The sequence below is a fragment of the Tupaia chinensis genome, unplaced genomic scaffold (assembly GCF_000334495.1).
Source record: "Tupaia chinensis unplaced genomic scaffold, TupChi_1.0 Scaffold142109_1, whole genome shotgun sequence".
NCBI classification, from domain to species: Eukaryota; Metazoa; Chordata; class Mammalia; order Scandentia; family Tupaiidae; genus Tupaia; species Tupaia belangeri.
In genome coordinates, this window is record NW_006201960.1 from 1 (window position 1) to 14489 (window position 14489).

A 14489-nucleotide genomic window follows, 5' to 3' on the forward strand; every position below is an offset into this window, starting at 1 on the left:
ATATATATCTCCTGGAACCTGATGGACTCTGTACTGAAATTCTCTGAATACTTAAAGAAAAAAATAATATTTTTATAGAAACTTTTAAATATATAAAAAGAGAAAATTCCATTCAAATTGTTTTATGAAGTTAGTTTAAGCTTTATATTAAAAACTTCCAAGGATATTATGTAAAAGGAAAACTAGAGACCAATCTATCTCACAAGTATGTATGTAAAAAATACTAAGCATTAGCAAATTGAATGCAAACATATATAAAAATAATAATATCTCATTATCATATATCCTACTCTCCTCAGCCCACTATTCCCAGTGCCTAGTATAAAGGAAGGAAGACTTTGCCGTTGCCTTGCCTGGCAAAGAAAAAAAACAAAACATGAAGACAAAAATAGCTTGTCAAATGCATATTTTGAGGATAGTCTGGACATTAAGACATATGTGGATAAATGAACTGATTTAATATGGTCTACTGACTTAATATGGTCTGAGAGTCAGAGGTGTTCTCAAATATGACAGAATAACATTTTCAGTGATACACTGCATTACTCCAGTGGCTTAGTTTCTTTTTATTTTTTAAGAGATATTTTTGCTATAGGATGCATGAAATCACCAGAGAGACAGAGAGAGACAGAAAGCAATAAATCACTCTCCAGGGGTGATGGTCATGTTGCACTCTCTTCTCTTCCATTCTTCTCTAAGGATTTTGGGCATGCACACGCATATACCTAGCATGAGTTTCAAGCCACCAAATCTTGGACTTGACTTGCTGTTGCCCATGTGAGAGTTCAGTGACATAACCATTACACCATCTTCTGGTCCCGGGGGATTTGCTCTTGATAAAGTATATCTATTCTGTGAAGTGTGGAATCTTTGTGTTCACTTGTAAGCTTATTCATAGATGTCATGTTCTATGTAATTTTATTGTATTTTCTTGCCATTTCTGCTTAAACATTTCCAGTGCTGGCTACAAATATAACCATTCCATTTTTTTTCTGACAATTATCCTCACTCTTAAATTTTGATGGCAAAACCCTAAATTTTAAACTGCATCATCAATTTTATTATATCTTTATAATCCAAGATCTCTTTATCACCAATTTCTTTATATCTTTTATACTACCAAGTCTCTTATTAATTTTTTTGGAGAAGTTTTTACTTGCCAGAAAGAGAGAGACAGAGAGACAGAAAGTGAGAAATCAACCCCAGGGGGATATAGACATGCTGCAATCCCTTGTCCTCTATTCTCCTCTCAGGATCTTGGGCACACACGCACATGTGCCCAGCATGAGTTTAAGCCACCAGGTCCAGGACTTGAACTGCGACTGACTACATGGGAGTCCAGGAACATAGGTATTATGTAAACTGCTGGTCCCAAGCAGGACTCTTAAACTTCTCACTCAAAAGATGATTTACATAGAGTTTGAATTTCTATTATTTCTTCTAGGAATAGACACTTTAGGGTTTCAAGTTATACCAGAAAAAACTACAAGAAAACTAAAATCATTACTGGAATATGGAATTAAATATATATTAATATTGCTTTCTCACTCATCCACCCCCTATCCCTCTCTGGTCAAATTTAAATAAAGAAAGAAATAAATAAACTCAAATAAAATAATTCTTTTTTCTTTTTAATTAATCAATTTATGTTTATTCACTGAGCATTGTCACAACATACAAAATGTGATTCTCTATCCAGAATATATTGCATAGCGGCTTAATCATACTTGTCATTGTCAATAATTTTCCATTTCTAGTTTTATGTATATATATATATATTTCCTTCTATTTCTCACCTTCTGCCATTTCTTCTTTTAAAAAAGGAAATAATTAAAATCCATACATATATTTTTCATAATATTTATTTTCCATCAATATTTTGAAAACCTTTCACATTTGTCCTTTTACCCTTACTTAAAGAAATATGATAGTGTATGTCTCCATTTAGCAATATACTAAATGTCTATGACTGAAACTGATAGACTAATGGTTGTACAAACACAAGAGATGGGCATGAATGTCAGATGAGGTATAAGTGGAGGAGTGGGGCCTAGTGAAGGACATTTGGAGAAGGGATATGGAGGTAGAGCATTGACGGGATGGGGAAGTGTGGTATTACCGGTTGAAGATATTTTGATCAACGGGACTAAGGAGAAATGTTCACATATTGAAATGCTCACATTGTAAGCTAAACAATGAGATTCAATGTATATACAAAAGTAAATAAATACATTTAAAAAATAAAAAAAGAAGTATGATAAGTAGTATTTATTTAGTACAGTTGCCTAAAATATATATTCTCTTCCTGATAAGGTAGTATCAAGATTCAGATCCAGGGTGGCAAAATACAGTTCCCTTAGTCAGTGATGGAGTTAATAAATAAGTATTTTCCCATAACTGGGGGAGAAATAGACTAACAATAATTCTATATTTCCCTTGAAAAGAGGCATTTATCATAGACTTGCAGCAAAAAAGACAAGAGTTCTTTGAAGATTTGGAGGAATTTCTACTAAGTTGGGGGAATAATGATATGATCCAAGCTTTATAGATAGTCTCAAGAGTGAAGCACAGAACAGCTTAAAAGACTAAAAGTTTCTAATATGACTGTCTGAAGTGACCATTAGAACATCAGAGAAAATATTCTTGAATGCAACAAAGGTTACATTGGTGTGCTCCCAAGCACTGTGATCCCTATATGAAACTCTGAGTGAATGTTCATTTTAAGCATCATCTCTTGCCGTCTCCAGGAGGTGGGCAATGCTAGACTCACTTTCTTTCTCAGAAATCATTCTGATGTAAAAATTAGCTTATCTAAGGCAGAACTGAGACTTAATCACAATAGCTACTATTTTTTCTTTTTTTTGGAGAGGTTTTAGCTATAGGGGGCGTATGCTCGTCAGATAGACAGAGAAAGACAGAGAGACAGAAAGTGAGAAATCACCCCTCAGGGGGGATGGTCATGCCGCAATCCCTTCTCCATTCTTCTCTCGGGATCTTGGGCATGCACACACATGCACCTGGCGTGAGTTTTAAGCCACTGGGTCTGGGACATGAATCGTGGTCGACTACATGGGAGTCCAGCGACATAGCCATTACACTAACTGCTGGTTCCCACAATAGCTACAATTGACTGAATAATTGCTTCATGCCAGATATTTTCCAATGAGCCTTAAGAGTTGGGTCATCAGAAAAGTTTTGATGCATTTTTGCATAGAAAACACAAAAAAAGTCATTATTTTTCCAACAACCACAATATTTATTTCTCAGATAAGCTGCAAAAAGTAGGTAATATTTATGTTTGTTTATTTTTTTTTATTTTCAGAGAGGCATATGGAAACCCAAACAAAGAAATACAAAAAAAGAAAAAAATCACCAAATAGATTTAACATAAGAAGACTTTTTCCAAAGCACATCATAGTCAAAATGGTACAAATTAAAGACAAAGACATTATTCTAAACAGAACAAGAGAGAAATGCCAAGTTATGACAAAATTACCGTATTAGATGAACATCAGACCTCTCAATAGAAACAATGCAGGTAAGAAAAGAATGTGAAGACATATTTAAAACTCTGAAAGAAAAACAATTGCAGTCAATTGTTTTCTATACCAATTTTAGTTCATTGTTGCTATACCTAACAAGATTATCCCTCAAATTCCCAGATAAACAAAAATGGAAATTATTCACCAAATGTAGGCCAGCTCTTTAGAAAATTAAGGTAATATAACACCCAGAAAACTAAAAAGAGATAAATAAAAGTAGGAAACATAAAACAGCCAGAACACAAAGCAAAAAATAAAGAGTATCAAAATGGCAGGTATAAGTTCACACATATCAATAATACCAGTGAATATTAATAGATTAAATTCTCCAACTAAAAGACATATATTGACTCAATGACTATAAAAAACAGGTCTCTCCATATGTTGTTTACAAAATCACACCTCAACGACAAAGATATGCATAGACTGAGAGCAAAGACCTGAAAAAGTTGTCTCATGCAAATATAAATGAAAAAAAGGTAAGTGACATTTAGAAAATTTTAATGTCCTGTCAGGAGGGAAGTTTCGAAGGGAAAAGTATGAACATGGTTACACAGAAGCTGAGGTCTAGACTCCAACAATTGACTTCATTAAGTGAGACATAAGATTCCTAGTATATTCTTGGTGGAGATGGCCTCAAAATATTTACACCCGACTATAACCCTGAAGCAAATCCTTGATACATAAAGTTCAGTATGTAGATCAGTACAGGTGGTATCAACATTGACAAGGACATTATTACAAGTGAATAATGTTTGGACTGATCCAAGATTTCCCAAGTCATAAGCTTTATTAAGACAAGTGATTCTTGTACACATGGACATTGACCATATTCTGATCTAGAGGAGGCTCTCAGTATCCCCAGTGTTAACATCCTGGTTGGAAGATTGTGGTGTAAGCTCTGTTTTGCATTATAATGTGTCAAGCAGCATCCATGACTTCAATCTACCAGGTACTGTAGTACCTCTCAGTTATGACAACAGAAATTCCCTCAAGCATTGCCAACTGTCTCCTGGAAGCATGATTACCATACTTGAAGTCCACTGGCCTGGAGAAGGCCAATAAACATCTTTATTTTTAAAAAGTATTGGGGACCAGAAGTTGGTGTAATGGCTATGTCGTTGGACTCCCATGTAGTCGACATCGGTTTGAGTCCCAGACCCAGTGACTTAAACTCACACAAGGCCCATGTGCGTGCATGCGTGTGTGCATGAGATACCAAGAGGAGAATGGAGAGAAGGGATTGCAGTGTGGTCATTCCTCTTGGTGGGCGATATCTTGCTTTCTGTCTCTCTGTCTCTCTCTGTCTTTCTGGTGAGCACATGTGCCCTATAGCTAAAACCTCTCCAAAAATTGTATAAATTTTTATTTCCATTTAATAATTGTACTGCACTATAATGTACAATATGTTTTTTTAAAATATTTTATTACTGTACATCTTTACAATAAATAAAATAGACTTTCTGGGTATGTATACTGCATATTAGTCCAGTCAGAGGTATTACCATACCCATTATCAGCAACTGATAATTTTATATTTTTGTATCCATTAAATATTTTGCTTAAGTTTCCCCTTGATTCCTTCTCTCCTGTCCCCAATTGTCTACTCTCCTTCTACACTGTGTCTAGTATCCTCAGTTGCCCTCCCTGCTTTTATACATTCTAATCTTTCAGTTTTTGCTATGAAGTGCAGATATTCAGTACATATTAAGTGGGGACATACAATACCTCTTTTATAGTCTGGCTTGCTTCACTGAGCACTAAATCTTTCACATTCACCCAGTTTCTATCAAATGTCAGGTCGAATTGCTTTTTATGGCTGCATAGTATTCCATAGTGTATATGTGCCACATTTTTTCTTTCTTTTTACATTGTTATTATTTATTTATTTTGCATTTATTTGCTGATCATCACAGGCTACAAGATGCAGTTCCCCAACCAGAATACATTGTATAGTGACTTGGTCATACATGTTTTTATCACAAATAATTTTCCATTTCATATATATATATACACATATATATATAACTTCCCCCCATTTCTCACCCTCAGCCATATCCCACCCTCTTCCCACTCTATCTCCATTATCTGCAGTTACTTTCCATTTCTTTTTTTTCTTCCACATTTTATTGGTTAACAAAATATCTTAATTGATCTACTACTTTCAATAGTAAGTACAGCTGTGAACAAATGTTTGATTTTAGGCATGAAATTGTGAGTAGAATGAATATAGTATAAAATAACACCTAGCTGAGGCTATATAGCTTACTGTGGTCATTAAATAGGTATTTTTAATATGTTTTTTTAATTTCAAGAAAGGCAGCTTTAGCTTTAATAAATCGAAATTTTAAAATGCTAAGAGTACTTTGCTTAAGACTTAAAGCCAGGAAGCAGGTTAGGATTCTGTTCAAATAGTAGTTACCTGGATCTGTTGACAATTCAAGAGAAGAAAAAAATCCTTCTCTCTGGACTACAAAGCATAGAAAAATATCAGTATTGTTTTAGTCAAAAGCCATAAAATTTATTATATTAGCTCAATCCCATGTACTTAGTCTAGCTTCTGTTGTGGTCCAAGCTTTCCATTTAAATTCTGGAAGATAATATGCAACTCTATTCTTGTCCCTACCATTAACCTGGCCTTTTTCTTAGATTTCTAAAAACACTCTCATTTCTGTGTGTCTGAATTTAGTTTTTCTCATATAACACCCCCCTTAAGAAATTCTTGGAGAACTGGTTTGGTGTCAGTAAATTCTTTCAAGTTTTGTTTATCTGAGAATGCTCTTGTCTTCTCTTCTCATATAAAGGGTAATCTTGCTGAGTATAGTATTCATGGTTGAAATAGTTTTTCACTCAACACTTTGAATATATTTTCTCATTCTTTTCTTGCTCACATTATTTCCAATGAGAGGTCTGCTGTTAACCTGATGGGATACACTTTGTAGGTAACGTGATGTCTCTCTCTTGCAAGTCTGAGTACCTTGTCTTTGACTGTAGTTTTGGTCAATCTGGCTATAATATGTCATGGAGAAAATCTTCTGGGGTTGATTCTATTTGAGGCCCTATGTATTTCTTGGGTTTGCATCTTTGAATGTCTCTCTAGGTTTGAAAAGTTTTCTGAGACTTTGGTCCCATGTCTGTGAGTTGATACGATTGAAGTCAAAGCAGAAAAAAAAAAAAATAACAGGAAGGAATACAAAGGCATCACAAGAAAAAAAGAGATTCCATATAAACAGTGACTCTGGTTCTTCAAAGACATTCCCAAGAAAAGTTGTTAAGGAAGGTGGACCTAAAATCAAATCAAAGAACTTTGAGAAAAGTGCCACAAAACCTGGGAGAAAAGGTGTAAAGCAGTTCAAGAATAAGCAACAAGGGGACAAAGCACCTAAGAATAAATTCAGCAGGTAAATAAATCAACAAGAAGAGAAAATTCCAGTCAGACAGTCAAAGTGATGACTCAGCGGCCAAGAAACCCAAATGGGATGATTTCAAAAAGAAGAAGAAAGAACTGAAGCAGAGCAGGCAACTTAATGATAAAACCAACTATGAAAGCAGAGCAGGCAACTTAATGATAAAATCAACTATGACATTTTTGCTCGGTCCAAGCAGATCTGGGAGATTTTAAGAAGGAAAGACTGACAAAGAAAAAAGAGTGAAGTTGAGTGACTTACAGAAATTGATTCAAGGAAAAATTAAAACTATTGCATTTGCTCATGATTCAATTCAGGTGATCCAGTATTACATTCAATATGATAATGAAGAACAGAGAAAACAGGCCTTTGAAGAATTGTGAGGTTATTTGGTTGAATTAAGTAAAGCCAAATATTGTTAAGAAATTTCTCATGTATGGAAGTAAACCACAGATTGCAGAGATAATCAGAAGCTTTAAAGGCCATGTGCAGAAGATACTGTGACACACAGAAGCGTTGGCCATCATGGAGTATGCCTACAATGACAAAGCCATCCTGGAACAGATGAACATGCTGACAGAGGAGCTCTACGGGAATATGTTCCAGCTTTACAAGTCAGCAGATCACCCAACTCTGGACAAGGTATTAGAGGCAAAGCCTGAAAAATTAGAACACATTATGGATGAAATGAAGCAGATTCTAACTCCAATGGCCCAGAAGGAAGCTGTGATTAAGCACTCATTGGTGCATAAAGTATTCTTGGACTTCTTTACCTATGCACCCCCAAAACTCAGATCAGAACTGATTGAAGCCATCTGTGAAGCAGTGATATACCTGGCACACACACACGATGGCGCCAGAGTGGCCAGTGGCATGGTATGTCCAAGGACAGGAAAGTAATTGTGAAAACAATGAACACTTATGTAGAAAAGGCAGCTAATGGAGATCCTGCACATACAGTCCGAGAAAGGAGATGGAAATGCACACAGTAAGAAAGACACAGAAGTCCACCGACACGAGCTGTTAGAATCCATTTCTCCAGCTTTGTTAAGCTACCTGCAAGGACATGCCCAAGACATGGTGCTAGATAAGTCTGCCTGTGTATTGATGGCCGACATTTTGGAATCTGCCACCGGAGACATCCAGCCTGCCATTGACACCATCGCCAGCTTGGCAGCAACAGAACTGCACCCCAGAGGCAGGAACAGAGAGCTTCATGTTGCAGAACATCCTGCAGGACATCTAGTACTGAAGTGGTTAATAGAACAAGATAAAAAGATGAAAGAAAATGGAAGAAAAGGTTGTTTTGCAAAAACACTTGTAGAGCATGTGGGTATGAAGAACCTGAAGTCCTGGGAGTATAAACTGAGGTGCCATTATTCTTTCTAGCCTTCTCCAGAGTCCTGACCAGGAAGTTGCAAACAAACTCAAAGCTGGGCTAAAAAGCCTGATTTCCACATTGGAAAGAAACAAAAATCCTAGCAAACGAATAGAAATTTTGCTTGAAAAACTGACTTCATAGGTGGACACAATTAAGAACAAGAAGGAGGGGCCAGCAGTTGGTGTGATGGTTAAGATGGTGGCCTTCCATGTGGCTGACTATGGTTCAAGTCCCAGATCCAGTGGGTTGAAAATCATGCCAGGGATGTGTGCACGTTTGCATGCATGCATGCATACCCAAAATCCCGAGAGGGCAGGGGAGGAGAAGTGACTGTAATGTGGTCACCCCCTGCAGGGGGGTGATTTCTCACTTTCCCTCTCTCTTTCTCCATCTCTTTCCTGTGAGTGCACAGGCTCCATGGCAAAAACCTAACACAAAGAACAAGAAGGAATCATTTTTCCTCTCTTCTGTTCTTTTCTCCCAGAGCAAAAAGGAAGGGCTGGGGTGCTCTGTATATGTTTTTCTTGACTGTGTTTAGATTCTTGTGTAAGAATCTACTTATAAAGTTGTTTCTACAATTTTTGTTTTAAAAAAAGTTTTCTTCCAGGATTTCATGGACTATCATGAAATCCATAGTGTTGGATTATCAATGCCCTTATTAATCTCTTCACTTTCTAAGATACCAATTATCCAGATGTTTGGACATTTGAAGGTATCTAGTATTTCTCATGTATTATTTTCCTTTTTTGTACTATTTTCTGTCTTTGCAGTGGATTTTTCTAGGCCAGTGATTCTGGCTTCTACATCTGAGATTTGATCTTCTGTATGATCTAATACTTTCTTTTAATACTTTCAAGAGAGGTTTTAATTTCTTGTATTACAGCCTTCATCTTTAACAGTTCCATTTGATTCTTTTTTAAAATGTGTATTTCCTCAACTCTTGGAACTCCTCAGCTCCATTCTCCTGCCTCTTCTGGAGTTCATTGTCTCTCTCTTCTTGCATTTCTGTTAACTTTATCACTATGAATATTCTAAAGTCTTTATCAGATATTTCTATGATTTTCAATGAACTTTCTGTGGATCAAATGAGCTATTCTTTTCCCTTGTGGGGAGGTATTATCTTGGTTTCTCATAGTTCTTGTGCCTTTGTGATGATTTCTAGTCATCTGATAGGTTATACGTTTCTTCTTAATTTCTAGAAGTACAATCTGAGCTTTCAGGGGCTTGCAGGAGATGATCTGCAATCTCTTTGTGGTTCCATTTTTACCTCTTGGTGCAGCAGATTCAGTGCGCATTGAGGAATATATTGACCCTAATAGTATTTCTGTTTGGCTATGGTTCACTTAGTTACATCTAGACAATTGGTGAATGGAGATTGAGCAGCAAAGTGATGAGGTAAAAGAAAAAGAATAAAAAATCAGACAAAAAGAAAAAAAGAAAGAAAGAGAGAAAAAGAAAAAAAGTAAAAAACAACACCTCCAAATTAATTTTTTAATAAAAAAGGCCTTATTCTGTAGGCCTGCCCCTTGTCTCTCCTAGAGGGGAGTATGAAAAGGTGTTATTAGCAAGATAAAGGAGGATCTAAAAGCCAAGAGAATACTTTACCTTTAAAATTTTTAAAAAGAAAAAAATACAAAAATGAGGAGACAGAGAAAGGCAGAGAGACAGAGAGAAAGATTAAAGGAGCACCCTATCATCAAGACTGCGGCCTTGAGGCTGAATTACCAGTAGACAATCTTCATTTATCTTATTCCCTGAAAGCACTAGTTCTTATCTGCAATGGAGCAGTCTTCTTCTGAAGGCCTGTCCCTTGCCTCTTCACTTGAGACTGGGGACTGGAGGCTGTCTTATCAGGAGACAATCTTCATTTTGCTTATTCCCTAAAAGCCTTAGTTTGTGCCATGCTTTTTCAATCCATTTATTTATTCTTGGACATTTTGATTGATTCCATGTCTTAGTAATTGTGAATAATGCCACAACAAATGTGAATTGCAAGTGCTTTTCTGACTGGGTGCTTTTATATCCTTTGGGTAGATATCCGGGAGTGGAATTACTGAATTATATGGTAATTCTATCTGTAGGTGTTGAAGAAACTCAAACACTATGGATTTTCAAACTATGTATGCAGTCCATGTCAATCAAGTAAAAGGTATTACCATAAACACCATCCTCAATAAATAACTTTACATTCTTGTGTTCGTTAATTTTTTTTCTAAGTCTCTCCCACCTACCTACGACTAATCACCATCTTCCTAAACAATCTCTGGTATCTACAATTGTTTTTCTCCTCGATTATATCTTCCAATCTCCAACTTCTCTCTTTCTTTTAAAAATTATATTTAATCATTGTACATCTTTACAGCATACAATATGGCTTTTCCCAGCATGAATACAGTGCATATTAGACAAGCCAAAAATATTACCATATTCATTATCATCATCAGATAATATTTAATTTCATGTCTCACAATTTTTTCTATAAATATCTTGGTGGAATTCTTATCAAACTTCATCCCTTACTTTATTATAACTTTCTTCACATCATTTAACCCTTCTGAACCTCTTTATGTAATTGTATAATGAATTCCTAGTAGTACTGAACTCATTTAAAAATTAAATTATATAATCCGTGTACATTCTTTTCTGTTTTGTTTTCTTATATGGTGTGTGCACTCATTTCGAAAGAGATAGAAAGACAGAGAGGAAGAGTGAGAAATCACCCAAGTGTTGAAATCCTTCCTTTTCCATTCTTTTCTCGAGATTTTACAGACACAGAGACACACACACAGACACACACACACACACACACCTCTATTATGTTTTCCGAGCCACTGGGACTCAAACTGCACAGTGAGCCATGTCGCCTTAGCCACTAGGCTACCTTGCTGGTCCAGTTCATATACCATTCTAACATCAGTCCATAGGCCATAAATGTTCTATGCATATGTTTTTATCATTACTAACGTTTCATAAATGGAGGACTAATGACAAGTGTTTAGTTGTATTATAGGCTGAAAACTCCTAACTGCTTTTGTCATAAGCATCAGAAAGCCCATGACCGTTGTCACTATTCAAGGTTGTATAGCAGATGAACATGGTTCTCTGCCACCATGAAAATAACTAGCAATTTTCTGAAGCTATTTGGAGCTATATCTACAAAATAATTCAATGCTTAAGTCTTCAAAAAGAAGTAACAAAAACAGGTGCTTAAGACTCCAGGTGTAATTTTAATTTTTGAAAAAGTGCTAACAAGATGAAAGCTCTATCGACGGCATAGTCCCTAGAGAAGGAAGACACTCAGCTGATGTATAAATAGGTCTCTTGAGAACAAATAATCAGGAAGGAAATTTTCCTTTCTGGCCAGATTGTGTCCCACAGGAAAATAAGGTGCTCAGGGATATTAGTAACAACAGGGAACTGTGTTGAATGAGCATATATAGGGAGATTTTAAGTATCTCTTCTGTTATTTGTCCATCCGAGTGTGCATCCTTGGGTTAGATGTGAAGAGGGCTTTTGTTTTGTTGTTTTGTTTTGTTTTGCCTCTTTTTTATATATCAAGTTTAGCTAGAGTATTGATGCTTGACACCTTGATGCAGTGTTGTCTTGGAACCACATTTCAGTCTCTATCATCAGCCATCTAGGGAGAAGTTCAGACCTTCACATGAAGACATTCTTGTCAGAGAATCCATCCAGGTGAGTCTTAGAGCCCAGAAAGTATAGCAGAAAAGGTTGATAAAGAATGGAAGAGTAGAATGTTTACCTTAAGTCACTTGAAGGTCAACCAACCTTGGCCAGAGCCAAGAGGGAACCATATTTATTAGCTTGGCCAATGAATTAATTTGTAATTAATTTATTTTATACATTAAAAATGAAATGTTGGGGGCAGTGGTAGCATGGAGGTGAAAATAACTAAATTCTACATGGCAAAATGTGTGGTTTCATTCCCAAATGAGGCATGTTCCACCAGGTTCAAGTGCATGTGTGCTGAAAATCCCAAGAGCAGACTGGAACAGACATGGCTGCAATGGAAACATCCTCCTTGGAGGCTTATTTCCTCTCTCTCTTACTTTCTCTCTCTGGCAAGTGCACATGCCTTGTGTGAATATAAATAAAATAAACATGTCTTTTAATCTCTGCAAAGCATGCATCATTGTTGACAATTACATGAGAATTTAACTTAAATTGAATGAGACTGAAGAAAGACTGGGAGAAATAAGGTAATTCCATCAAAATTTGAAATGTCTATGGAGATTTTCAGTAAGGGGGTGGAAAATTGTATTACTTGATGAGCAAGGACGTGCACTGAAGTGTGGTCATTTTTTTTAAAGAAACTTTTAAGATGAGATGTATTTGAGAATGTTTCTGTATTTATTACAAGGTTCAGACCAAAGGATTTCTTCCAAATACAACCTTGCCACAGCAGTTCATGACAGATATTTCCAAGCATTTTCCCTCATATTGGAAAAAAAAAATAGTTTCATTTGACAGATCACAGGGGAAAACTAAAGAGTTTTACATTGCAATGATTTTCTTAGTGCTGAAGCTGAATGTATTTTGGCCTTTGCTAGTCTCCCTATTTTTGTGTGTGCAAATCATCTTTGCAAGTTTCATTTTGTTTTGTTTTTTATTACTTGCTCGGGGCTCCAATAGTGTTTCACCAGTGTTAGCATCTTATTGATTTTATGAAGCTCTCTGTATTCCCATCTGTCTGGACTACCTGAATTTATCAGATCTGTTTCAGTCTTAGCTCATCACTCACCTCTTTCTGCCTTGTCAACAGATTCTTTAATGTTTCTTAAAGTACAGAGTATAGAATGGCCACATAAATCTCCAAGTTTACATGTCCGTAGGAAGCTTGCAAATAAAATCTTGCTGCTCTTTTCATGTTCTCACAAGGGTTTATACAGGGTGGGTAGGATAACATGTGAATGAGAAACCCCAGTTTTTAAGTTTCTGAATCAGCAGGCCCCCTCCTTCCTCAACATTTCCTAATATCCCATATTTATGCTTCTTGCTTTTTCCCTCTGCAAGTTGTTCACTTCCCCAGATACACTTGTAGCTCCTGCCTTATCTTACTCTAAGACTCTGTTCAAATGTCACCTGGTGGGGTAAGTAGGTGGCATGGTGATTAAGGTACTTGAGGGCCATTTGGCTGGCTTTGATTTGAGTCCTGGACCAGGCAGCTAGAAAATCACACTGAGCATGTGTGTGCATGTCCAAAGACCCAGGAGGAAAATGGAGGAGAAGGGATTGTGGCATGCCTCTTCCCCTCCCTCTGTCTCTCTCCTCTTCAGTGACCACATGGCAAAAACTTTTAAAAAAAGAGAGAAAACTCAACTTGTCTGGCATTTCTGTCTTTCTGCCTGCCTCCTCCAGAAAAAAGTTACCATGTACATTCTCTCATGGTTACATAATTTCATGTCCTTCAAGGCATTTATTAATATCTGATATATTATATGATTAATTAACTCTTAATAATTATTTTATTTAATTCCACTTATTATTATTATTTTTTAATTTGACTAGAGAGAGAAAGACAGAGAAAGAGAGAAAGGGAAAGTGAGAGAGCGAGACAGAGAAAAAGAGAAAGGGAAAGTGAGAGAGCAAGCTGCCAAGTCCAGGACTCAAACCACAGTCATCCATGTGGGAATTCAACACCTTTAACCCCCATTTCACCTGCTGTCCTGATTAATTAACTCCTTGTCAGCTCCTCTTACCTGACTGTAATGGATTGTGAATATTTTAGTTTATAAGAGACTTATATTCATTATCCAGACTGTACCTGGAACATGGGGTGGGTGGGAGGGTACTCTCAAATAATATTACTCAAGTGGATGAAAGAATTTCCTAGTAAAATTGTAGAATTCATGACCTATTGGGGAAAGATGTCCCTATTGGGACATGAACTCCCAGCCATAGATAATCCATAAGGGCAGGATATATAAAGGGGAGAAGCACTATGTACAGTATGTGTAGATTAATTTACTGACCAAAAAGACTTTAAAATGCATTATTTTAACTCTGTGGGTTTGCATAAATCATTCTGCCTTTTTATTTCTTTGTAGTCACTTCGACCACATGAAACCAGGGAATGATACAAGAATTTCAGAATTTATTCTTCTTGGACTTTTAGAGAAGCCAGAACTGCAGCCCCTCTTA

General features: G+C 36.4%; 1 pseudogene; it reads left to right on the top strand.

Annotated features, from left to right (window-relative positions):
- Positions 1-6642: 6642 nt before the first annotated feature.
- Positions 6643-8471, top strand: LOC102484436 (pumilio homolog 3 pseudogene; annotated as a pseudogene).
- Positions 8472-14489: the final 6018 nt, after the last annotated feature.